The sequence below is a fragment of the Macaca mulatta genome, chromosome 2, assembly GCF_049350105.2.
Source record: "Macaca mulatta isolate MMU2019108-1 chromosome 2, T2T-MMU8v2.0, whole genome shotgun sequence".
Lineage (NCBI taxonomy): Eukaryota > Metazoa > Chordata > Mammalia > Primates > Cercopithecidae > Macaca > Macaca mulatta.
The window spans coordinates 123,162,908-123,190,250 of NC_133407.1; the positions used below are offsets into that span (position 1 = coordinate 123,162,908).

At 39.8% G+C, this 27,343-nt stretch overlaps 1 long non-coding RNA gene across 1 annotated transcript in view; it reads left to right on the plus strand.

Annotated features, from left to right (window-relative positions):
• LOC144339528 (uncharacterized) overlaps positions 1 to 27,343 on the plus strand; it is a 182,247-nt gene that overhangs the window by 11,774 nt on the left and 143,130 nt on the right. Inside the window, exon 2 of the long non-coding RNA XR_013414553.1 lies at positions 18,923 to 19,016. This is a non-coding gene — a long non-coding RNA (uncharacterized LOC144339528). The remainder of the gene's footprint in view (positions 1 to 18,922; positions 19,017 to 27,343) is intronic.

The following is a 27,343-nucleotide window of genomic DNA, read 5'->3' on the forward strand; positions in this document are numbered from 1 at the left end:
CCACACTTGAGATATAGTTGTAAGTGCCAGTTCTTGTCCAAAGGCAGAAAAGTACCTGTTTGCCAAACACCCAGCTCAGCCCTTAAGAAGGGAGACAACCAAATGTGGCTGTGCTGTGCGCCACTGCCGTTGGAATGAGCATGCCCAGGCAAGACCAGGCCCCTATGTCAACAACCCATTACTCTCTCTTGTGCAGTTCTCAATGTGGGCTTGGGTCCCTACACTCCATGTTTTTCCTAGGGGTCCACAAGTTCACTCTGTGAGTCATTGTCACTTGCCCTCAGGGTAGCTTTTGGGACTGGCCGTATCTTCTGAGAGTTCCCATTTTGGCGGAGCTTCTGAGCTCTTCCACCAGCATCATGGTCTCCATGTGTGCCCAGTTGCAGCTCTTCTAATGAGACTGATCCCCAAAGCTGGGAAACCTCCCTGGTGCCAGTCTGGCACTGCCAGCACCATGCCATGGTGTTCCTCCCAGAGTGGGGCAGGACTGACACTCAGGACATTACTGGATATATTGAATATCAGACACCATGGCTTCCTTTGTATGGCCCTGCCCATGCCTCTCTGTCCTCATGCCACTTCAGGCCCTGCGTACCAGATACTTCTTGCCTCCCTGCAAATCTTTCATGAAAAAAACACCCCCGCTATAATAGGGCTACAAAAGGTCAAAGGTAACAGTCTAGTTTGAGGTCTTTTTAGAAGCAGTAGGTTTGGGGATTGGGTTGGGGGAGGCCACTAGCATCTTAGCTCAGCATCTTGGGACAGTGGATGTTACTACCTCGTGACGATTGTTAACCTGACCTTTCCTACGACTGCCCTGATAGAGAAACTGTAGGACTCTGCATCTTGTCTCTGTCATCCTACAGTGAGGTAAATACAGAGATTCTGCACTGATGTGAAGCCCATCCAGGATCCCTAGACACAAGGCCACCGGCATGAGCATGGCGGCCCAGGGAAGAATGCAGGAGGTGTACCTCTATGCCAAATGGACCAGAATGTTTGATACACAGATTAAAGCCTCCAATCACACCTCGAGTCAGGATTTTAGGAAATGAACAGAGATTGTAAGTCTCTCAAAAGCCACTCTAGCCATAAGAACAAAATGCAGTGAATTATCCTAGACTGGAACCTTGACTAAAGGGAAAATATTGGCCAAAGGGCATTATCCTAACAATTGTCAAAATTAGAGAATGCACTGTAGGTTACATAAAAATAGTACCTCAAAGTTAAGTTCCCTGAATGTGATAACTGCACTGTGGTAATGTAAGAGAATACCTTTATTGTTGGGATGCATGCCCTGAAGTATTAAGAGGTTAAGGGACATAAAGTATGCAACCTACTCTAAGTGATTCCTAAAAAATACTAATATGTATCCACAAGATAAATTCTTTAAAAATTCATGAATCTGGGTGAAGAATACATGGGTTTTTTTTTTTATTTATTTGTCACATTTTTCTGTAAGTTTGAAAATACATCAAATATTATCCAAGGGGGTAGTTGTTTAGAGATGAGTTTCACCTCTGAGATGTAAAACATGCAAAAATATATCCCAAAACCAAGACCTGCAGAAATTGAGTTGGATATTTGCCCTGGTCTCCTTAGCCCAGGGGTCCCAGTGCTCCATGAGGCCACTCCCCAGAGCTGGATGAAAAGCCAGGCATCCTGAACAGGTCTTTGGATGGGGATCTTAGCCTTTTCTCCCTTTAGAGGAGTTGATGGCCAGATGTGGGGAATTCTGGCGGAAAGTAGATGCATAAAGGCAAAGATAGCACAACACTACTTTGGTGAAAGTTGGGAAGTCTTTTTGCTTCACTGACAAGGTCTGCATGTTTTTATGAATGCTAACCTTAGTACAAGGTATATGAACTCCAATCTGGCATTCATAGATCCCCAGACCCCATGATAATGACTCAAAGGCATGCTACAAAGTAAGTGATCAAATTCTATGATCATTTGTTGCCCCTTAATTAGAAATTGGCCATCTAGGTATTTCCCCCAATGATGCCTCTGACTCACACCCAGACAGACCTGTGACCTGTGAACTGCTGTCCCCACCTGCCTCACCCATCACCCAGCTCTCCCAGCACTTAGTGCCCAACCATTGGGTGGAAACTTCCAGTCTTCAGGACCCACCTTGAGAACTCCAACAAGGCTGCTTCTGTGTGCTCCTAAGGCTCTCAGCAGCAGGGGTGCCAGAGTATAGGGGGCACCATGCAATGGTGAAAAGAGCCTCTTCTCCATAGCCTGTCATATTTTGTCTCTTGGACCTCAAGGCCACCCTGTTCATGCCCGGAGTCTCCCCATTTATCCTAGGAACTGCGATTCTGCTTTGAGCTAAAATGTTGCCAAGCTTCACACGTAAAAAAAAATAGAGACACAAATAAATCAAAATGAAACAGAAAAAAGACACAAGGATTCTGTCTGCCTGTCACCCCTATGACTGTACAGTCTCAAACTCAGTGCATGGCGCCTGCTGAGAGACAAACCTAACACTTTCTACTTCATCCCTTAGTGCTTCCCTCAACCCAGATTTTTCTTTGTCGCTGTATATGAAACAAAAACCTGTTCTGCATATTAGTGGATTTAAACAGCTCTCAGGAGATGATGGTAGAGTAGAAATATTACCAGAAGTTGTAGCTGTTCCAACCAAGTGAGCACTTTTCGTATCTGGCTCAGTGCTGAGTGCTTTATGTGATTTATCTCCTTCAGTACTTCTAATCATTAAGTTCTATGTCATCCCCATCTTTCAGATGAAGAAACCAGAAAGTTTGAACTAATGTTCAAACTAATGAACACTAATGTGTTCAAGATCTCACAGTTAGCAAGAAGTGGAACCTGAACAGTTGTCCAGACACATCTGACTCCAAAGTCCATATTCTTCACCCACTGTGTGATTTTGCTCTCCTCCCTATAAACTACAGAACTGATGTGGGGCTGGGTGTTCTCTTCTAGCATCTGAACTCTAGCAAAGGCTGCCCTGCCCGAAATGACCTGTTCCCCAGAATTTCTATGGGGAGAGGCTGTAAAACCTTTATGAGTCATATTTACCTACACTAATGACTGTTAAAAATATTAAAGCTGAAACTTTAAAAACAAGTCAACTTGCAATAATTGAATGGAAGCCAGAAACATACCTAACTCATTCCCATTTTATATTTGACTTTGGGATGCATTGAGTATTTTGGAAATGACAGACTCTATTTTGTTGGCTCTCAGTGACTAGACTGAGTTTGCCTTCTGTGGGTTCCCCTGAATCAAAGGAAACAGAGGTAGCTCAGAAGCATATTGTATCACCAAGAAAAGTTAGTCTGAGAGTGAACATCTATAACAGAAAGCCCAGAATGTGAATTATTCAAAATCAGATGATACAGATTGCATACGCTTCTTGTTAAATAGATTTCAGGTGAAGAACTTGTTGCTTCTCTGTGCAGTCGAGTTCCTCATCCATGCCCAAAAATGCAGGTAAAATTTATGTTCTGATAGATGCTCATTTATCCCGTTTTGTAGCCATAATCTACACTTGCCTTAATTTCCTCTCAATTATGCCCAGGCATTAACTAATACTGACTAACTACAACCCCAAATAATTATTACTATCTGTTCCCTTTGTAAATATAACTCCAGCACAGAGCTAGAAGAATAATGGCATATTTACAGAAGGCAGCTAATTAAACTGAGTTCCAATTGCTTTCACTTTGCCAGAAGGAGCCATTTTCGCAGCAAAAATTGGGTGGATGCTTGCATGCTTACCAGGAACAACTTGAGGTAACGTAATTCAGGGTTCCCGAGGCAAAAATTCAGTGCAAGACAAATATACACAAGCAATAAAAATCTCATTAAGGAAGATATGGTGATTGTTTTACTGTAGCCCATCCATTAAAAGGGAGTATCATTTTGGTGGGTTTATTTAAGGAATAGTATATATTTCATTGTTTCATAATGGAAGTAATTGCAAGGGACTCTTAGACAATCCTTGAAGAACATTTTTATTTTCTGTTTGAATCTTTTCTAGTTTATGAAACTACTTCACCATCTTTAGCCTCATCATTTCTAAACTTTCTAACTTTCTGAGCATTGTTAAGCCCAATACCCAAAATTGCGAAAGTCCTAACACCCGCCTTTACCCCTTCTTCTCCATCTGCTCCTCATTTATTTCAGGAATTTGGTCTTAAGCACAACATGATCTTTCATATAGAGTATGGACGCTTCTGTGGTGTGATTTCTGGAGTTTAACTGAACTCATTAGCAACAGTCACATGAATGCAAGTTCCTCTGACAAACTTAGGTTGGAAAGCATGTCTTCAGTTTTCTTTCTCTTCTGGGTTTATAGGTTATTCAAACTCAAACCAAACAAACACCTTCCTGAAATAACAACAGAAAAGGAACCCGACACCTTGCATTGTCAAGATGCCAGATGCTGTCTTAGTCTGTTTTCACGCGGCTGTTAAAGACATATCTGAGACTAGGTAATTTATAAAGATAAAGAGGGTTAATGGACTCACAGTTCAATGTGGGTGGGGAGGCCTCACAATCATGGAGGAAGGCTAAAGGCATGTCTTACATGGCGGCAGGCAAGAGAGAATGAGAGCCAAGCAAAAGGGAAAACCCTTTATAAAATCATCAGGTCTCCCGAGACGTATTCACTAACATGAGAACAGTATGGGGGGAACTGCCCCCGTGATTCAGTTATTACCACCCTGGGTCCCCCCCAAAACACGTGAGAATTATGGGAGCTAACATGCAAGATGAGATTTGGGTGGGGACACAGCCAAACTATATCCCATCTCTAAGGGAAGAATGTGTCTTCCTTGTCCTAGCTTTAGGAGAGAAACTCAGGAACGTTTTAGTGCATAGATACCTGGATTATTTAAACAATATTTTCAGTTGCAACACTTTGCTGTGTTTCTGAATGCTGTGCTGAGTTTTCTTCCTGCCTGTGTGTAATTTCTGAATTTGTTTCTATCTACTGGAAGTAGTGATTTGGCAGGCATCAGCACTTTTTCCATGTTTAATTAATTCCTCTAATTTTGTGGTAAATGAGAATAATGGGACTTAATTTTGCTATTTATGTAAAATTGATTGGTAATTATGGGGAGCACAGGAGATTTGGCTTTACAAACAAAAATTAAGTGACCTCTCCATCATGGTTCCTTGGCATGCCTCATTCACTCGTCAGGGAAAAGCAGAAATGGCAGCAGAGCAGATGCTGGAGGGAGACGAGGGCAGGTTTTGACTTTTGCAGAAGTTGAAATATGGAAATGTGCAGGGTCTTGTTGAAAAGTTCAAATGACCTCAAGCCAGAATCATTCAGAAGATAATGTGTATAGGATAGAAACCTGTTTAACTGATTTTTATTATCTCATATTTGGCGTGGTTTGGTCACCTTAATTTCAATATATTCCTGTCTTTTGTGTTCTGACCAAACCAAGGGACAGGTGGCAGGAAGAAGGTCTCTTCCTAGAGGTGCTTTATGTTAAAGGAAGTTCTCATAAGATGTGGTCTCAAGACAGAAGGTTTTTACAATTATTAATTTCTCTCTTGAAACTGAACATAGCTCCAGATTGATCTCAGATTCTTGGTAAATGATACTTACATTGTAAAAACTGGTTTGTTGTAGGTTGATATCTAGACCTAAATGATGTCTACGTCTCTGTGTCTAAATCCATCTCTATAAGTGCCTCTCTACACACACACACACGCACAGAAATTTTGCTTTCAACTCAAGGAATCTTGGATTAGAAGACAATATACACGAATATTATTATCATCCCTAAGTATTAAGATTTAGTTATTATCATGATAGAACTTATTTTTAAAGAAATGTGGGCCAGGTACGGTGGCTCATGCCTATAATCCCAGCACTTTGGGAGGCCAAGGCGAGTGGATCATGAGGTCAGGAGTTCAAGACCAGCCTGACCAACATGGTGAAACCCTGTCTCTACTAAAAATATAAAAATTAGCCAGGCGTGGTGGCACATGCCTGTAATCCCAGCGACTCAGGAGGCTGAGGCAGGAGAATTGCTTGATCCCAGGAGGCGGAGGTTGCAGTGAGCTGAGATCATGCCACTGGACTGTAGCCTGGGTGACAGAGCAAGAGTCTGTCTCAAAAACAAACAAGCAAACAAATAAAAGTGGCGAAGTGCAGTGGCTCAAGCCTGTAATCCCAGCACTTTGGGAGGCCGAGGTGGGTGGGTCACCTTAGGTCAGGAGTTTGAGACGAGCCTGGCCAATGTGGTGAAAGCCTGTCTCTACTAAAAATAAAAAAAAATTAGCTGAGTGTGGTGGCAGGCATCTGTAGGTCCAGCTACTTGGGAGGCTGAGGCAGGAGAATCGCTTGAACCTGGGAGGCAGAGGTTGCAGTGAGCCGAGATCACACCATTGCACTCCAGCCTGGGTGACAGGAGCAAAACCCTATCTCCTAAAAAATAAATGAAAATTATTTTGAATAATTTAGTTTTCCTTCTTTTTGGCACCATCAAAATTCAGTTCCTTGATGGGCAACATTCAATCTTCTGGCTAGATGACAAGCAGTTCTGGTAGGGTTGTCATAAAGAAAAAGAGGCCGGAGGTTTCAGTGAGCCAAGATCACACTGCACTCCAGCCTGGGCTACAGAGTGAGACTCCATCTAAAAAAAAAAAAAAAAAAAGAAAAAAGAAAAAAGAAAAAGACAAAGCATGTCCCATCACCTTGCCAGTAGCATGGCATAGACATTCTCAGGTGAAATCAAAGAGACATTACATCCTGGAAGCTGATGTCCAACTTCAAAGACCTAGTAAAATGAATTCTTGTGATTTAGCCACACAGAGCTATGGAAAATTATTGACAATATCTCAGTTAGTTGATACTTATTACCTACATATTATAACATGTTTATTTTAGGAGCCTGAACAGTAATAGCTGAAATTTTCGAAACTATTACTTAGAAATAATACGAATTTATTACTTTGAAATAAGATGTGTTTATCTCAGTACCACCCTTCATGGGGATCAGATTTTACCTTATAATGGAATAGACAGGGATATCTGGCAGTATTAATATTTATTTTCCCCCAAGATAATTTTTTGTCTTCAATAAACTAGTTCACTTGATCTGTGCTTTGTAAGTCAATGCAGAGTTTCAGAAAGATTGCAGAAAGACATTTAAGAAAGCTTCTGCCTTGGCTAAAAATGAGCAGAGTGCCCAGAACATAAATACTAGCAACAGGTTGTGCCCTGGGTTGGTAATTTCCCGCCTGTGACCCGTTTAGAATCAGATCATCAGAGATCAGACTCAGCATTCTAAGTGCCTTCCTTACAACATTCCATCCATTGAGGTTTAAGGTGGAAAATAGAGTTGAGGCAACAAAGAGGCCTAGGGGATCAATTGCAAATATCACTGCATAATGAATAATATTTCCCTAATTTTTTTTGTATTGATTGTACACCTGTGGTCTCCCAAAACAGTTTTGATAACTTTCGAACTCAGAGGCTCATACTGCCTTCCTGGAAAAGAGATTCAAAGTGCGCAGGCAAAAACCCAAATTCGTTCTTTCAGATTTATTTTCTTTCAAAAACCTACTTTCTGGTAAATCAAATCAGATAATCATTTCTACTTGTTAAAACTATTAAATCAGGAGGTTTGGGGATAGTAGCAGCAGTGGCAGCAAAATGTTTGCATCTTCCCGAATCTTCACATAGAATCAGACAGAAAGACTACTCAGTAAAACCAAAGCTCATGGTTTCAGAACAAAGCAACGTGACAGAGTATACCGCAAGCCTCAAAATGCAACCCAGTGTCAGCATTTGTCAGAAAACAGAGGAAAGCAGTGGGCATCTGGCCGACCGAAGAACAGGAGAACCCCAAAAAGCCAACAGACACTAGCTGGAATGCACAGCAGGCCGATTTTAAAGTAGCAGCAAAAATGGGGAGGGGTTTTGCTGCATCCCATAACAGATGAGTGCCTGTCAGGTCTTAAGGAGCTAGGGCAGTCTTATCTGCATGAACTCTCCACTCTGACTTCCCAGGGTCCATTCAGGACAGGACTCTGCACCAATGAGAAACTGTTGGGAGTTGAATCAAAATTTAACAGGACAGGGACAATAGATACAACCAAAGAACAAGATCTGGATAAAAATAGGAGAGAGGAACAGATACAAAGAATCTCAAAAACAGGCCACCGTATTTTTAATACTACGTGAAAACAACTGGAAAGAGAGTTCTATTAAGTAAAATAAATCTTCTCTGAACCAAGCTTTCTTCTAAAAGTTCAAGGAGAGTAATTTTACGTAGATATGAGCAAAAGAAAAGTATCCAGGTCAAATCCCACACAAAATTGTTATAACAAAGAGAATAAATAGTAGAAGATATCCTTGCACATGATGAAAACATGCCAGAGATAGATACTCAAAAAACAAAGATAAAAAATTGGGACATTCGGCTAATATCCAGAACCTACAAGGAACTCAAACAAATTTACAAGAAAAAAACAAACAACCCCATCAAAAAGTGGGCAAAGGATATGAACAGACATTTCTCAGAAGAAGACATTCATACAGCCAACAGACACATGAAAAAATGCTCATCATCACTGGCCATCAGAGAAATGCAAATCAAAACCACAATGAGATACCATCTCACACCAGTTAGAATGGCAATCATTAAAAAGTCAGGAAACAACAGGTGCTGGAGAGGATGTGGAGAAATAGGAACACTTTTACACTGTTGGTGGGATTGTAAACTAGTTCAACCATTATGGAAAACAGTATGGCGATTCCTCAAGGATCTAGAACTAGATGTACCATATGACCCAGCCATCCCATTACTGGGTATATACCCAAAGGATTATAAATTATGCTGCTATAAAGACACATGCACACGTATGTTTATTGCAGCACTATTCACAATAGCAAAGACTTGGAATCAACCCAAATGTCCATCAGTGACAGATTGGATTAAGAAAATGTGGCACATATACACCATGGAATACTATGCAGCCATAAAAAAGGATGAGTTTGAGTCCTTTGTAGGGACTTGGATGCAGCTGGAATCCATCATTCTTAGCAAACTATCACAGGAACAGAAAACCAAACACCGCATGTTCTCACTCATAGGTGGGAACTGAACAATGAGATCACTCGGACTCAGGAAGGGGAACATCACACACCAGGGCCTATCATGGGGAGGGGGGAGGGGGGAGGGATTGCATTGGGAGTTATACCTGATGTAAATGACGAGTTGATGGGTGCAGCACAGCATCATGGCACAAGTATACATATGTAACAAACCTGCACGTTATGCACATGTACCCTACAACTTAAAGTATAATAATAATAAATAAATTAAAAAAAAAAAAAAAAAATTGGGACATTCTATTAAAAAAAAAAGTCTAAACTACATTGAATAAATGATAAAAGATATGAAAAAACAACAAATCAAAATTAGAAATATTCAAATTAGGTGACGAAGCTCAAGGAAGAATTAAAATAAAAAGAAAAAGTCATTAAAAAATAGTGGCTAAACTAGAAGGAACAAAGGAGTAAACACAAGGTAATGCCTTAAGAAAAATAGAAGATAAAAGGAGGGAATTTTTAAAAATCAAAAAGAAATGAAGAGATAAAAAGGATTCACTTGAAATTGACAAATATTGAAGAGGCAAAGAAGATCCAGTGTACAGATAATGGGAGTTTGTGAGAAAGCAAACTGAAGCAAGGAAGCAGAGCAAATACTGAAAATATAATTAAGAATTTTATTCTGGAGTTAAAAAATTTTAAAGTGCATATTGTGAAAGCGATTTTTCAATATGAACCAATAGCAAGATATATCCCAATAAAATGTCTGAACTTCTTTTTTTTTAAAATGGAAAATCACATTTGGGAATCCTAACAAAGAGAACCCTTGACTTACAAAGGAAAGAATATCAGATTTCATCAGACTATTTGACAGCAACATTTTACTTCAGAAGAAAATGGAATAAAGAAGGCATGAGGAAAGTCATCATCTACCAAAATTGACCTTCTAGTGTAAAGGGCATAGAGAGTCATCAGTATCCAAATTGGAAAGAAAAGTGACATTAACCTTATTTGCAGATGACATGGTCTTATACCTAGAAAAAACTAAAGAGTCCACCAAAAAAACCTGTTAGAACTGAAAAACAAATTCAATAAAGTTGCAGGATACAAAATCAACATACAAAAATCAGTAACATTTATATATGACAATAGCAAACAACCTGAAAATAAAAATCAAGAAAGAAATCCCGTTTACAATAGCTACAAAAATATAAAATAACTAGGAATCAAGCTAATCAAGGAAGTGAAATACCTATAAAAGGAAAAGTACAAAACTCTGGCGAAAGAAATTGAAGAGGATACAAAAAAGTGGAAAGATATTCCATGCTCATTGATTGAAAAAATTAATATTGTTAAAATAAGGATATACCAAAAGCAATTTACATATTCACTGCAATCCCCATTTTAATATCAATGACATTCTTCACAGATATAGGGGGAAAAAAATCCTAAAATTTATACGGAACTATAAAAGACTCTGAAAAGCCAAGGCAACCCTGAGCAAAAAGAACAAAGCTGTGGGTATCATAATACCCGACATAGAAATTTACCATAAAGCTATAGTAACCAAAACAGCATGGTACTAGCGTAAAAAGAGACACATAGACCAATGCAACAGGATAGAGAATCTATATATAAATCTACACATTTACAGCCAACTCATCTTTGACAAAGGCACCAGGAACATATAATGGAGAAAGGGCAGTCTTTTCGATAAATAGGGGTAGAAAAACTGAATAACTATTATGCAGAAGGAAACTATATATCGTAAATGAAAATCTAATCCATAGATGAAAGACTTAAATCTAAGCCCTGAAACTATGAAAGTACTGGAAGTAAACATTGGAGAAATGTTCCAGGACACTGGTCTGGGCAAAGATTTTTTGCGTAAGACCTCAACAGCACAGGCAACCAAAGAAAAAATAAGTGGGATCACCTCAAGCTAAAAAGCTTCTACACAGCAAAGGAAACAATCAACAAAGAAAAGAGACAAGGGAGCAAGTATTTGCAAACTGTGCATCCAACAGGGATTAATGACCAGAGGAGTTCAAACAACTCAATAGCAAAAGGAACAATCTAACTTAAAAATGAGAAAAAGATATGAACAGACATTTATCAAAAAATTACATATAAATGGCCAACGGGTATGCGAAAAAAATGTTCATTGCTAGTTGTCAAAGAAATGCAAATCAAAACCACAATGAGATCTCATCTCATCCCAGTTAAAATAACTTGTGTCAAGAAGACAGACAGTAACAGATGCTGGTGAGGATGTGGAGAAAGGGGTACCCTCATACACCATTGTTGGGAGTGTAAAACAGTAAGTACAGCCATTGTAGAGAACAGAGTGGAGGTTCCTCAAAAAACCGAACATAGAGCTACCATATGATCCAGCAATTCCACTGCTAGAGAAAAAGAAAAAAATATATATATATATGTGTATATATACACACACACATAACATATATATATACACACACACACTTTTTTTTTTTTTGAGACAGAGTCTTGCCCTTTAGCTCAGGCTAGAGTGAAGTGGTACCATCTCAGCTCACTGCAACCTCTGTCCCCCTGGGTTCAAGTGATTCTCCTGCCTCAGCCTCCCAAGCAGCTGGGATTACAGGCACCTGCAACCACGCTCAGCTAATTTTTTGTATTTTTAGTAGAGACGGGGTTTTGCCATGTTGGCCAGGCTGGTCTCGAACTCCTGACCTCAGATGATCCATCCACCTCGGCTTCCCAAAGTGCTGGGATTACAGGCATGAGCCACTGCACCTGGCCAAGAAATCAATATATTGAAGTGCCATCTGCACTCCCATGTTACAGCACTATTCAAAATAGACAAAATCAACCTACGTAAGAGCCCATCAGTGGACAAATGAATGAAGAGAATGTGGTATATATACACGATGGAATCTTATCTCTGACATAAAAAGTAATAAAATCCTGTCATTTGTGGCAACATGGATCGAACCAGAGACCATGATAAGCCAAGCACAGGAAAACAAATATTACCTATTCTCATTAGTATGTGGACACTTAAAAAGTGGGTCTTATGAAGGTAGAGATTAGATTGGTGCTTATCAGATGCTAGGAAAGATAGAGGGAAGTGGGGAGATGAAAGAGAAAAAAATAAGGATATAAATGTATTTATTACCACCAAACTTTACACTTCAAAATGGTGACAGGCCAGACATGGTGGCTCATACCTATAATCCCAGCACTAATGGGAGGCAGAGGCAAGTGGATAGCTTGAGCTCAGGAATTTGAGACAAGCCTGAACCACTGCACTTCAGCCTGGGCAACAGAGCAAGATTCTGTCTCTAAAAATCAAAAACAAAAAAAAAGGCAACAGTGGTAAATGTTATGTGTGTATTTTACCGCAATTTAAAAAATTAAGAAAAAGGAAAAAAATAAATAGAAATGTAAGATTTCAGGGGTTACCTTTCCCATTATCTCTTTTTTTCTTTGTTTCTTTCTTTTTTTTGGTCAAGGAATCTAGTAGAGAATCATCTTCAGATTACCAAAATGACTAGAGACCTCAATATTAGAACTGGCAGTAAGCACTTAAATGTATTGTTACAATACTTGTGTGTCTATGACTAAGAAGAGACAGATTCTGGTAAGTAATGTTTGTATGATTTGAGAATGCAGACATAGTACCACAATAAAATGAGGAGAAAGATGGGAGAGCATTTGTAAGAAAATGTTCTCTAATCGGGAATCATTATTGATGGCTTTAGTGTTGTTATTCCAAGACTCGTGTATGTATACAAGGGTAATGTAGGAAAATTAAAGTAAAATTCGTAAACTCCCAGATTTGAATTAAAAATATCATTACGAATTCATGATGTATTTAGACATTGAGCATTGATGAGTACTAACATCAAAAAAGAGTGAAAAACAAGACATGGTGTGTCTCCAGGTGAAACAACCCACTACCACCATTAGTCTTGCCAAAAGCATCAAACTTGAGTGTAATTAAGCCTCTTGATCCAGTTGTCAGTTTGCAAGAAATACCAAGGAAAGAGGCTCGTGTTGAATTGTCTGTGTGCGCAACCAGTAAAATCCAGACGGCAGGAAACTCTACATGGATGGCTCAGGTTCTTCAACAAATACAAAGTAAGGGGAAAAAATGATTGGAGGGAAAAATATCTCAACTAGAATGCCTTCCTCACCTTGCATTTATATTGGAAAAATAGTAGAAGAATTTAAGAATTGCCTTAAAACTCCTGAAATTTCTTAAACAATTGGTCGGATGATAAGAAAATGTATGGAAGTTTTGAGGATTCAACTCATGGCAATGATAGCAATAGCTATTATGCATGGAAAGCCTACCACGTATCTGGTACTATAATAAGAACCTTCAATATATTATCTCTAATCTTTATGACAGTGATGTGAAATAATAAATATGATCCCCATTTTACAGTTGAGGAAATAGAAGAACTAACAGGTTAAGAAAATTTCACAAGGTAATTAATACATAGCTGAGTCAATGGGCTAACCCGGGCCTATGGACTTCATAGCTCATAATTTTTAACTACATTGTATAAAAAATTAACTTTAAAATGTGTATTAAGAAGCCTATGTTGTAACCTTAATGCTATCATTTGGGAACTTAAAAAGGTTGTGTTAATAAATCTTTTGTTACAGTTCAGACATAAAGCTAAAAAGAATGGTGTGGGATTTAGTATTAGCCAAATGGTATTGGCATCTAATCATCAGCATATCAGACAGAATTTATATTGGACATTAATTTTTGGCTCAGTAGAGATGTCATATTTTTGAACTCTTATTCTGTGCTTTGAAAATTGTCAAGCACTGCTTCTAAACATTTTATCACTTTCAATCTTATTTTGCATCTCTTATTTTATGGAAATTTTGTTTAGCTACATACTTAAAATTTTGATTTCTGATAGAATCAGAACAAGATTTTGATGATGTCCCTGAAGGCAAAGTAAGAAACCATTAAACTGTTATGAGTATTCTATAACTGATCCCTTATACCATGGAGCTAAGCTTCTTGAAGAAAATAACTTCTGAGATGCTGACCCAATGTAACTGAGTTCTCTGCTTAGCACATCCCAAATATTTCATGCATGGCGAACACGGAGCTGTCTCCAAAATGGCACTGATTTTAGGGAATTTCTCATTTTGATTGGGCAGCACATACATTGCAATCCATTTCACTTCATGATATCTTTATTCAGATGCCACCATGGGAAGCAGCATGATCTTAGAGAAGCATGGACTACCCTAGAGATTTCTGGAGGGGATTGCAATAATAATATTTCAATTTGCTATAAGGCCAAGAGTTTCATGCAGAACCTTTCTCTTTCTTTCTATTTCTTTTCCTGTCTGACTCATTCTCACTCAGCTTAAAGCCCATCTTGAAATGGTGTTAAATCTAATACTACCCTCAGATTTCATCAATCTTTGAAGTTGGCCAGGGCTACATAGAGTAAAAAGGCAAGCAAAAATGGGCCTCTATAGATTAGAGATTGGAAAATACCTATTAGAACACCAAGATTCTGACAAAACTTTCCCCTCCAATATACAGGGCTTGAAATTGAACTGGTTTTCTCCTCGGATATACCTCAAAGAATGTTAACGCCTCCTTTGTAGTGGATTGTAATTACTCGTGCGTCCCCTGCCCACATTACCTCCATTTCTTTATTCCTGATTTTTAAATGAAGATGATAACTTTTGCTTCATTACAAATTTACCAGAATTCCATAATCTGCATGTTGTTGATTTAGTCCCTGTCCTGGAGACTTTAGGATGCTAATAAATGGATGTAAATAAACTTGGACCCCGGTCACGGATTATAGAGAGCCACTGAGCAGCACTTCACATGGAAGGTCAGTGCATTTTTAACAACATAGAGAAAAAAGATTAGCCATGGGTATGTTTCAGATCCAGGAAAGATGAAGTCAGAGAAAACCATCTTCCCTCCCTTAGAAGACTTTGTAGAAGAAGGGAATTTTCAGGAATTGCTTAAATGACAAATGAGCTACCACCAACTTCACAAGGATTCTGTGTTGCTAAACAAAATACTTTCAAATCACTCAGGTATTACTGGAAGAGATACTACACAAATACACTGCCAGATCTGTGTTAGAAGTCGCCCTTTAACTTTGGCCACCCACTTATTCTTTAAATAATCTAATCTCCTCTTCTGAAAGTTGATGTGCGTATATTTGTACTTTTACATGTGGAGTATAGAGTTGTGGTTGATATGGGCAAAAATTTTAAGAATGATGTAAAACAAGATCCATAGTATCACTGAAAAATGTAATGGATTTGCACAGTGAAGTGTCTTTGGGATTGATTAGGACTATTTTGCATGACTTGGTAAAGGTAAAATGTCATCTCTCTTTTCCTCAGACAAATGGATTTGGTTATCTTTTTTTTTTTTTTTTTTGAGATGCAGTCTCACTCTATCACCCAGGCTGGAGTGCAGTGGCACAATCTCGGCTCACTGCAACCTCCACCTCCCGGTTTCAAGCGATTCTCCTGCCTCAGCCTCCCGAGTAGCCAGGATCATAGGCATGTGCCACCACGCTCAGCTAATTTTTGTATTTTTAGAAGAAACATGGACCTACTCTTAGGACCAAATTAGGACCATAATAAAAAAATTTATTGAAAATGACCACATTCTCTTTTACTATGAACTTTCAAACTATAATTTTTATAGTGGTCTGGTCTTCCTAATTATATTTGAAATTCTGACTTTTATTTCTCTTTCAATTCTCAGGGCAAACTCATTAGTTATCAAAATCTTTTGATCTTTAGTAAATACTCATTATGTTAGCAGTTTATAAGCTAAAAATAAGAAGCACAACAGGAACCCCTGAAAGATTGAATAAAACTTTCTAATTCTAGACCTAACATTTGTTGAGTGACTTGGATAAATCATTTAACATCTCTGTGGTTCACCTCCCCTTCTGCCCAAAATCTAACAAATCTCTCCCCTCTTATTTCCCCAAATGCCAATGGACAGATAAATGAATAGGTGGGTGCATGGGTGATATATGAATCGATGCACAGTTGGGCATGTGGACAGATGCATATTTGGGTGTGTGGACTGATACATGGGTGCATGGGTGGTTGGATGGATGAGTGCATTGATGGGGTGCAGGGTTGGGTACATGGATGGATTCATGGGTTGAAACCTGGTTTAAAGGAAAGGCAGAAGGACATACAAAAGAAAATGGTTTTATTAAATAATGAAATTAATTCAACAGAAGAATGAACTGAAGTAAAACTGGAAAAACTGATAAAATTCATAGAAATGTTTCTTTCCCTGAAAGGAACTATAGTGCCTAAAATATTTTTTAAATAATTTCAAAAAATGTATTTGTGCCAAGCTCCATGTTAGATAATGTCTCAGATGTTTTCTTTGGTAAGAGGCCTCTGTATTTTATATGGCAGAAATTTTATAGCAAGAGTCCTCCACTTGTATAATAAGATGTTTGCAATCCATAGAGACAACCTCCTGCTATTTATCTTACGGTCCAGTCCAGTTCATTGCTGGGTCTGTAAGGAGAGGTACTGAACATCAGTTTGAAAGGTTCCTTAAAGCATCCAGAGCCCCCTGGTATAGGTAAAGCTAACCAGGGGAGCCATTGTTGTGTTAATTTGTTTTGTTAGATTAATGATTCTTCTGTTAATATTTAACCTTTTGTCACATTGTGATGCATAAGGTTGTACATCTAGATCAATACAAATGAATAATGAGACAGGCATATTTTTTTCATCTCATTTATTTTCCTGCTAGTATACAACAGTGTTTTATTGACAGTGTGTTTCAAAAGGTCCATTATTAATTAAACTTAGAGAAGGCCATATCCTTTTACCACATGAAAAGAAACACCAACGTTTCCCCGCGTTGATCTTTTCTGAGGACTTGGAATAGTAAAGAAGTCTCTTAGGACTGTGGATGGAGGGGAGAGTGAGGTATGCTTCATGGAGTGTTTGCAGATTGGGCACTATGTACTATTCCCTGAGGGGCAGCTCTGAAAGCTTCTGTGTGTTTTTATGGTTGGGATGTTATTGGCAATGATGCTAAATAAGAAATGCAACAGTAGCTGGGAATTTCTTCAAATGGTATGGTTTAAAATTACTAGGTCTCCCAGAATAGAAAATAATAATAAAGTACAGGTTTCCTCCATCCCTCACAATATCATTTTGCCAGTTTTATATTTTAAAATCATCCTCATTTATGCTTTCTGTCAATAAAATCTGTCAGGGCAAAGTCCTCACTCCATACAACATAGGAATAAGAGCGGCAGCTTAACCATCATGTAGGGGTTCTGCGGAGACGTTCTGCTTTCAAATCCACATTTCTCACCAGGGTTCTGAACTCTCTGCTTTGTATTTGTCTGTCTGTGTGTCTCTCTGTCTAGCTCCTTTGCTTCTCTCCTGCACATCTGCTCCCTCTCCTCCCTTTCTGTCATCTGGACCTCTCATCCTCTATCCAAATGATGCAAGGATGCTCTACTCTCTCCAAGTTCACATGCCACTGCCAGACACTTATAGGGACTGATGAGCACATTTTGATTCCAAATTCATGGAAGAAAGAAGCTGTTTGGCCCTGCTTGGGCCAGATGGTCCAACATGGCTGTACGTCACCCACCTCCATGGGTGTGGAAGGAGGGGTGATTGTGGGAGGAGGGAAATAATCATGACCTAGGCAGACCTTCCAAGGAGTGTCTACTACAACAAGGTACCTCATAAAGGTGTGCTGAGTAGGAAGAAAGACAAGGAATTGGAATAAATAATTTCTATTTAATTGTAAATTGTGCTTTCTTCTTGAGGGCACGTAAATTTAAGAAACAGAATAATTATAACAGCATTTTCATAAATTAAGTAGTATTAGGTTTAACCCGAATCACGGCTGGGTGCCCAACACAGCAGGGGTTTAATAAAGGCTTGTTAACTGTCTAGAACTCTGTTGAATTTAATTTAACTTGATTTAGCATTTCCTATATGCAAAGTGCTTGACAACAATTGCATTTCCTGATATTTGCAGTCTTCCTGATAACCTGAAATGGTATTTCTCATTTTATAAATGTGAAGCTATAATTGCCAAGAGAGACTCATTTCTTTGTCGGAGGAGGGTGGAAATAGTGGTTAAGGACACCAAATTAGATCCAGATCTTGGCTCCTCTGCTCACTAGTTTTGTGACGTTGGTCAAGTTACATAATCCCCTTGAACCTCACTTACATCTCTTAAACTAATATAACAGAAGTTACCAGGCCCAGGTTTCATGAGGATTAATTGAGAGCTTAGGACACAGAAGGTGCTCAGTATGTTAGCTCTTAATAATTGCGATAGTTATTGTACAAAATTTTACTGCACATCAGGCAACAATTTTTTTCTTAAAGAAGAGTCCCAGGAATGCTGTAACATAAATGGCTTAAGAGCTGGTGCTGTTGTTTGCCCGATAGCTCCCTGTAACTGATACACTCAGGTTACAGGCTCAAGTATATGTGTTTTATTCTCTGCATCACACACAGAGAACACCCTTCCTCTTGGGTGCTGGTCTGTTGGATCCTCCTCTTCAAGAGACAGACCAAGCTCTGAAATACTGACTTGAAGGGCTGGGTAGTAATTACTTTGCTTCTCTTACCTAAAGAAGAGAGAGCAAAGCTAAGGGGCAGGTGATGTGGTTTAGCTGTGTCCCCACTCAAATCTCATCTTGTTGCTCCCATAATTTCTATGTGTTGTGGGAGGGACCCAGTGGGAGATGATGGAATCATTGTTCGGTGGTTGGGGTGAGGGCGGTCTTTCCCATGCTGTTCTCATGATAGTGAATGGATCTCACAAGATCTGATGGTTTTAAAAATGGGAATTTCCCTGCACAGGTTCTCTATTTGCCTGCTGCCATCCACGTAAGATGTGACTTGCTCCTCCTTGTCTTCTGCCATGATTGCGAAGCCTCCCCAGTCATGTGGAACTGTAAGTCTAATAGACCTCTTTCATTTGTAAATTGTGCAGGCTCGGGTATGTCTTTATTAGCAGCCTGGAAAGGGACTAATACAGCAGGTATGGAGAAGCCATGCACATTGTCCAAGCAGAGCATAGGAGGATTGTGTGAGCACAGGAACAGGTTCAAAACAAGGCTGAACAAGGAGAGAGGGCTCAGGCCTTACTTAAAAAAATGACACTGGGGACCTGGAGAAAGCTGCCAGGGGAAGGGGCTAGGGGTTTGTTGAGGAGAGGAGCTAGAGTTCAAAGCATCATGCTGGGACAGAGGCCATTATTATGCAAATGTGATACTGGTCTTAACAGTGATCAGAAAGCGTTTATAGGCTAATTATTATAATATATGCTAATTACTATAATATTGGTTATGTGTTGCCTGGCTTTCTTACTGCTAATTGGAAGAACTCAAAGTTGTCCTAGTAATGTGGCTCATGGTACTGTCTTCAGAGCAGCTAAGTTTAATCAGACCATAGCATCAGTGTTGTATATAAGGTATATCCTTATGATTTCATGTATATAAGGTATAATTCATGTATATAAGGTATAATCCTTATGATTTCATTATTAATCATGGCTGCAGAACTATCTTGAAATCATCTGAATACCATTTAGCCACTCGTTGATTATTTCATTTATTCCAACTTTGTTGAGCAGGCTCCAGTGAAACCCAGATTACCTAGACCCGACAGTCTAGAGGGAGAAATAGCTACATGCACCATATATGCACATGATGAATGTTTTATGCAGCTTAAACTTGCTTCTCACAGATTTGGGAAGCGAAAAGTGTAGTGCAAAAAATACAAGACAGTTGGCAGATACACCCATGTCTCTTTTATCTATGCTGTCAGAGCTAAAAACTCTTGACTGAGCTGTAGAGGGTCAACAGATGGCCAAAGCATCAACCAGAGAAGCAAGTTCAGCTTAAATCCAACTCATTAAATCAAATCATTAAGATTCTAGGTCAGGCTTCAGGCAGGAAGCCTGAACTCACAGGTCAGTGGAAATAGACAGGGGTTGATGCAAGTGACCTTCAACATCAAGACCTGATTGCTCCTGCCATTGAGACTGGCAATGTGGAAGGAAAGGGCAATGATATACCTTCAAGCTGAAATTATGTGAAAGCAGCCTATGGTTGCAGTCTCAAGTCGGAAGGAAACAAATGTGTTCTACGATGGTCTGGCATTCGCAGGAAATTACTATCTTGGGAGAGAGTTGCCAAGCTAAGACTCTCAAATCTGGCAGGGTTTGCCTACTTAAGTCCTAGATGAGAGTTCGTGGTCAAACGCTTTCTTTATAGTGTAAAGCCATTTCTTTAAAGGGAATTAGCAGCACTGAACAGTGCCCTTGTGATTTCCTGTGCTGGGAGGAATGATAATTGAAGCAAAACATTGCCATTCTACAAATTCTCTATTTATTCATCCAATCAGTCAGTATCTTGCAGGCACCCACCATGTAAGGGACCACTAAAAAGCTCTGAATTACAGCAGTGCAAGGTAAAGCTGATGCCCTTCTTCAAGAAAAGGAGAAATAAAGGGCTAGCAAGAACATAGCAGAAGAGATGTATTCACTGTGTACCCTGCTCCCAGGCATGAGAGAGCACCCAGCAGGTGTGGTGTCTGATGAGGGCCTGCTTCCTGGTTCTCGTGTGTCTCCAGGGGTGCAAGGGCAAGAGCAGCCTCAGGTACACTTTATAAGGGCACTAATCCCATTGATGAGGGCTCTTCCCTCATGTCCTAATCACCTTTTTTTTTTTTTTTTTTTTTTCCTGAGACGGAGTTTCACTCTGTCACCCAGGGTGGAGTGCAACTTCTGCCTCCCAGGTTCAAGCTATTCTCATTGCAACCTCTGCCTCCCAGGTTCAAGCTATTCTCCTGCCTCAGCCTCCCAGCCTCCCAAGTAGCTAGGATTACAGGTAGGGGCCACCACACCCAGCTGTGTGTGTGTGTGTGTGTGTGTGTGTGTGTGTGTGTGTGTGTGTGTGTATTTTTAGTAGAGATGGGGTTTCACTGTGTTGGCCAGGCTGGTCTTGAACTCCTGACTTCAGGTGATCTGCCCACCTCAGCCTCCCAAAGTGCTGGGATTGCAGGCATGAGCCACTGTGCCCAGCCCCCTAATCACTTCTGAAAGACGTATTTCCAAATACCATCACATTGGGAATTAGGTTTCAACATATGCATTTTCCAGAGACACAAACATTCTGTCTAAAGCAGCTCCTTAAGCCATGAGCAATGCACTTTATTCCTCAGGCTGTCACTTCACCTTCAGCCCTCAGGTTTTTGCAATCCTGTCTATATGGCCTCTCACTTTGATTTCCTTAGCCATTTCTGGTAGGCTACTGGGAAGGAGTTAAAATGGCTCTAGGTCAGCCTTCCACCCTCAGCCCCACATAATCCACATCTTATTCCTTGTAAAGACTCACACTTTTGTTACCTCGACATATTCTGGAAATGGAGAACAATCCCCATGCTGCCATCTCTATTTAACTCCCATCTACTCAATTGCTCAAGCAAGAGTCAGATCCTAGTCTATCAGGTCCTTGGCTATAGAAAATACACATCAGGTCCTCCTTTGACGTGCTGCTAGACCCAAGCCTTAGTCCTTCTTCATGGAAGGTGGGTTAGGACTTGTAGCATGCCAACAGCTCTCTCCAAAAATACCCTCTCCCAATTTCCTAACCACTCAGTCTTTTTATAGCCTCTTTGAGGCAAGGGATTTAAAAGTCAGGAAACCATGTTCTAGACAAGTTCTTTGAAAATTTTGCTCATGTTACCTCCTGTGGAATCTGGTCTGTCTTGAATCTTCGTACCTCAACTAAAACTTCCAATGTAACATTCTGCTACGTAGATTTGGTAACACACTGCCGGGCGTTTGGGAGAACCAGACAGAAAAGAAAGGAATGTCCTCTGTGCTCCTTGATAATGAAAAATGGATATTGATGGAGAGATAGGGCAGAGGGGAATTCACTGGCAGAATTTAGGATGAGTCTAAAGGAGGACAAGAAATGAAACAGAAGGGAGAAATCATGAAAAATGTAGACTTTCAATGGAGCATCTGAGAAACACTTGTTGAGAAGATGGGTCACTGCTCTGGTTTGAAGTCATAATTGATCAAGGAAATATGCCCAGTTAGAGTCTTTGTCTCCATCCCAGGGCTGCTATTTTGGTTTCAGGGAAGCAGCTCAGTGATTCCTGAGAACATACAGTTTACGAAAGAAACTTTAGGTTTGTGAGAACACAACTGAACTGTGGATTCCTTAGTGGTCAGACAGATCATTAGTTCCCTCCATCCCCAAACGGCTCTATTTGTCTTACATTATAAACCAGCTCATTGAAGAACAGAAGGCTTATGCCAGGCCTGATAATCAACTCTGCCACTGGAAAGCACTGTCGTTTTGCTTCTGGATTTTTAGTTTTTTCCCTTTATAGGCATAAAATGTGGGGGCCTCTCTTAGGAAACCATGCAGGTGAAGCTTAGTCATTTGTGTCTGAAATGAGATATCTATTGGGATAATTTCAATCTGGTCCCAGAACGGACCATGAACCTGCCCCAGTCTCATCCAGAGCAGTGATGAGGAGTTATGTGTACCTGTGGTTCCTAGTCGAGAAAGCGTAGCAGACACCCACACTGCAACTCTCCAGACTGGAGCTGATGAATAGATTTTATGAGTGTCAAGATTTCAGTGGTGAAAAGTTTGGCATTCTCATTTACCAATTGCATTATCCCTATTCAGAAAGCAGTGGCTAATGTGGATGAAAAATGGAAGGCCACTTTTAATCTACCTCCCAAAGCTTTCTCATTGATTGGGACATTCTAACTGTCTTTTACTCAATGCCTGCTCCTTAGCGCCACTGTTTTAGCTCCCCACATGTTTTGTTCCTCACATAATGAATACATTTCGGGTATTTTTCCAAGTCACCAGTCGCCCACTTTTACTGACCTCACTATCAAAATGTAACCCATCCCCTTCCCCAGGAGCCGTTCTGTAAAATGTGAGCCTGTGCCCAGCCTCAATCACATTAGATCAAGCTTGAGTGACATCCTATCAGCTGGACCAATCAGAATTCCTTCCTTCTAAATTTGGAATTGAGATCAACAGATGATCAGGGAGATTATCTCCATGTGTCTGGACAGGTAATGGCTACACTCAGGAATCCTGGTGAAGCCTGGGACAAAGTCAGGCAACCTACAGGGAGAGCAGGGAATGATGTGGGTTCATAAAGAAAGAGAGACAAAGAACGGGGAGAGAGTGCTGGGTTCTTGGCAGCATCCAGTGCCCAGTTGCAACCTTTCCTGAGGCTTGGCTGCATTCTTGGTCTTTGTTTCCATGTGTAATGACAGCATGATCTGGTTTGTCCAGTTTAATTATAATGGTGCTCCCCCTTTCACCAGTTGAAAGTCCACAGACACCCTATTTCTATGGGACTTCAATTTTAGTCATGTAAGAGAAACTCTCTATAGCCTAAGTTATCTCAAGTTAGGTTTTCTCTCTTACATTAGGACCAATGCCTACTGCAACCTTAACAAATAGACATTTTAGAGAGTTGTCTCCATTTTACAGATGAAAAAACAGGGGTTCTGGGAAGTTAGGCAAGTTATCCAAGGTCAAACATATAATAAATGGTGGAGCTGGGATTCGAACCAGATCTGACCACCTCTAAAGCCCATACAGTTTTCACTGGACTTTAGCATTTCTCAAGGACACTGACTGTAGTTGTTTTTGTAGTCAACAGCAATTTTGTCTGTCTCAAAGCCTCTAAGGACAGATTGGGTGTCCAAAAAAAATGAATCCCAAACTTTTCTGATTAAATATCTGCTTTCCAATTGCTCTTTGAAATATGAGATAGAAAATGGCAATGCTGATGAAGATGAAATGAACTCAGGCAGAAGCCTGAGCTGAATTTGGGAAAGATGATTAGTGGATTGAGTGCTGGTGAGAAACAAAGAGGTTGTTTGCCTTTTTCCTACTGTCCATGTGTCATTGAAAAGGTGGACACATTCCCACCTGAGATGACTCTAATTAAAAGGTCTTTTGGATAAAAATCTGAATGCAACAGAGGGACCATGAATTAAAGTGTATGTGTTCTCTGTACTGATCTGGTTTCATTAGCCAGTGGACCACATCTTTTTCTATTATACATCAGGGATCATTACCTAGAGTGGCAGTGAATGCAGCCACTGGCTGAGACTAGAAGGCCCATTAGACACTGATTCTTAAGACTTTTTTCTCTCCAATCAAGTAAAGTCACGACTTTCAGAAATGAGTCATTATATACGTTTTTAATTAACCTTAACTGGATGCCAGCTTTTTTCATACAGGTCAGCTTTGACTTAATGAATGTAATGTGGCTAGATTTTTTTCTTCAGGGGTGACATGGCTCCGGTTAGTACTGCAAAGAGGTTTTGGAACTAGACTTGTCCAGTCCAGCATAGTTTTCTCTCAGGGATCCAGCCCAAACTCCCATCAGAAGGAATCTCCCTTTCTTCTAACCACTACTATGCGCAAAATCCATCTACCTTTTGTGATATATTCATCACTGGCAGAAATCGGGGACCATGGAAGCTAAAAAGCGCTATGCCAGTAGGACTGGCTGTTGGCATGCTTTTCCAATTAAAGTGCTTATACTTTTCCCTGCCTCTCACTCTATCCTCTTAATGGCAAAGGATGTGGTGCTAATTTTACTGGTCAGCAATCGGAAGAGATCAATAGCGAACAGAGGTGCCAATTTGTAGGGGAGGTGTTATTTTTAAACAGCCTGCCAAACTCCAGAATTAAATTGAGGTTTTAAGGGCAAAGAATGGAGAAACCAGGTCTAATAACTCTTTATTCTTTCCAGTTTCCCATATTTTATCATTGTCTTGTTTTCTAAATGTAAGTTGCTCTGGCTGCTTTCAGAGAAGGATGGGGGAAGGATGGGAGAGGGGTAAAGAAGAGGTGGAAGGGGGAGAGAAGGAAAGTGTAAAAACCTGCATGAATTATCAGGGCCCAGAGGATGACATAATACCAATGAGTAACTTTAAATTGTTGGCAATGTCTGTACTGCTGACTCTGTTATTGGCTGGTCCCCACTGAGGAAGATTATTTAATGTAAATTTGTCATTTCACTGTAACTCTCCAGCTTAACATAAATAAAATTTCAACACGTGCTCAACATTGCACCCAAAGATACAGACAGAGAAAAGATACCATTTTATGCCTGGGGTAATTTCTCCTCAATCAGATTTCTTTCCCAGGACAAAGTCATTCAATTTTGCTGCTGTATAGGTCAGGCCTTAGGAAAGAGGTCCCAGATCCATTGAGCATTCTCTATATTCGTATCATGTGCCCTGGATGTGGAATAAATGATACTGGGGGTGGGGGAGATGGTTTGGTTCTGAGGAAAACCGTATAGAATAAGCGAGATGATTCCTGGTCTTCCAGTCCATAGGCCAAAGTGCACTATCCCTGTGGGGAAATATATGAAGGGAGGGGCCACTGGGGCAAGTGGGAGGGGCACTGGTATTTTCAGAACAATCCTTCATATTTTAATTTGCAGGAAAATGCATCTTTGTTATGTTTTCACTACTAGATTACCCTGAGGAGGCATAGTCAGATTTTTTTTTTTAACTTTTAAATTCAGGGGTACAAGTGACAAGTGCAGGTTCATTACATGGGTAAACTTGTGTCATGTAGGTTTGTTGTACAGGTATCACCCAGGTATTAAGCCTAGTTCCTATCAGTTGTTTCTCCTGATCCTCTCCCTCCTCCCACCCTCCAGCCCCGATCGGCCCCAGTGTGTTTTGTACCCCTCCATATGTCCGTGTGTTCTCACCGTTTAACTTCCGCTTACAAGTGAGAACATGCGGTATTTGGTTTTCTGTTCCCTTGTTAGTTTGCTAGGGATAGTGGCCTCCAGTTGCATCCATGTCCCTGAAAAGGATATGACATCGTTCTTATTTTTTTAAAGCAACTATTTAAAATGGAAATGGGAAGCAAATCCTGCTTAGCCCAGATTTGAGAGGAAAGAGCAAATGGGTAGACCATGCACAGTAAGTAATTTCCAAACGATTCTTTCTCTTCAGCTTGAGATATTTCCATGAGGTGAGAGTCACACATTCTTATATATATTTACACCCAAATTACTGTACCAACATTTAGATCTTTCCCAAGTAACAGTGTGAAACCAGCAGCTCAAAAGTATTTATAACAGAGATGCATGATTGGTGGCACAAGAATTGTTTTATAAAATACTATACCTAGCATTTTCGATTGTTGACTTAAGGTGGATGATCTGTATAAAAAATAAATTATTTGTGTTAAGGAAATGGTGATTAAATATGGGCTTTGTGTGTTAGTCATTAATCTTTCCATTTAAATGCAAATTTTCATTTCAATCCCTACCTGAAAATACTCACATCTAATAAGAAACAAGTTTGATTTTCTGATTTATTATTTCAGACAAAGTCTTTGGAATATGCATTTTCTTGTCATGGGAAAGAGTGGGTTCTATTTACAGTTTTCAAATGTATTTTAAAAAGCCAGCCAACCAAATATCACTTGCAACTCAAACATGAAAGTTATTTGGTTGGCCGAGAGACGTCTAGATGTATGGGTGTGTGTGTTTGAGAGACAGGTGTTGAAGTGGATATCCACTCTCCCTTGGTGATCCCCAAGTCATGGATTACTGGGGATCTTGGAGTTACTGCTGCAGTTTGAAAACTCTGGTATTCACCAAACATTATCTTAATAGTCGAAAAAGTATATATATCTTGCCTGTGTATTTTAATAGTAATTATTAGTATTACATAGCAGGAGGTACCATATTAAACTCTAAACTAGGTTCATTCGTCTGATCCTTACAATAACCCATTGACATAGCCATTATTTTTAGGCTCATTTTATAGATAAAGAGGTGAGACCCAGAGAGATTAAGGAACTGGTCTAAGTTTATATGGATGTTAAATAAAGGATAGGTTGACACCAATACCTGGGAATTCACCTGTAGACCATGCAGCCTTTCAAGATTAAGTATTATTTAAAGGCATTTCTGATGAATTGTTTTTCAAAATCAGTGTTAAAAAAATGTGGTCCTCAAGCACGAGAAGGCTAAGAGCCCATGCTCTTATTTAATCAGGACCTACAGTTAATCAATTTGGTTGTTGTCAACTGAATTCTTTCTAAAACTAGGAGATCAAAAGAGATGGGTAAGGGAGAAACCGAGGGTGTGCAGTTCATTCATGAACTAACTTACCTGCCACTCAGAGGAAATAATACAAGTTTTAGGTCAGGTGCTCAGGTACTCATCAGAAGGATGAAGGAAAGA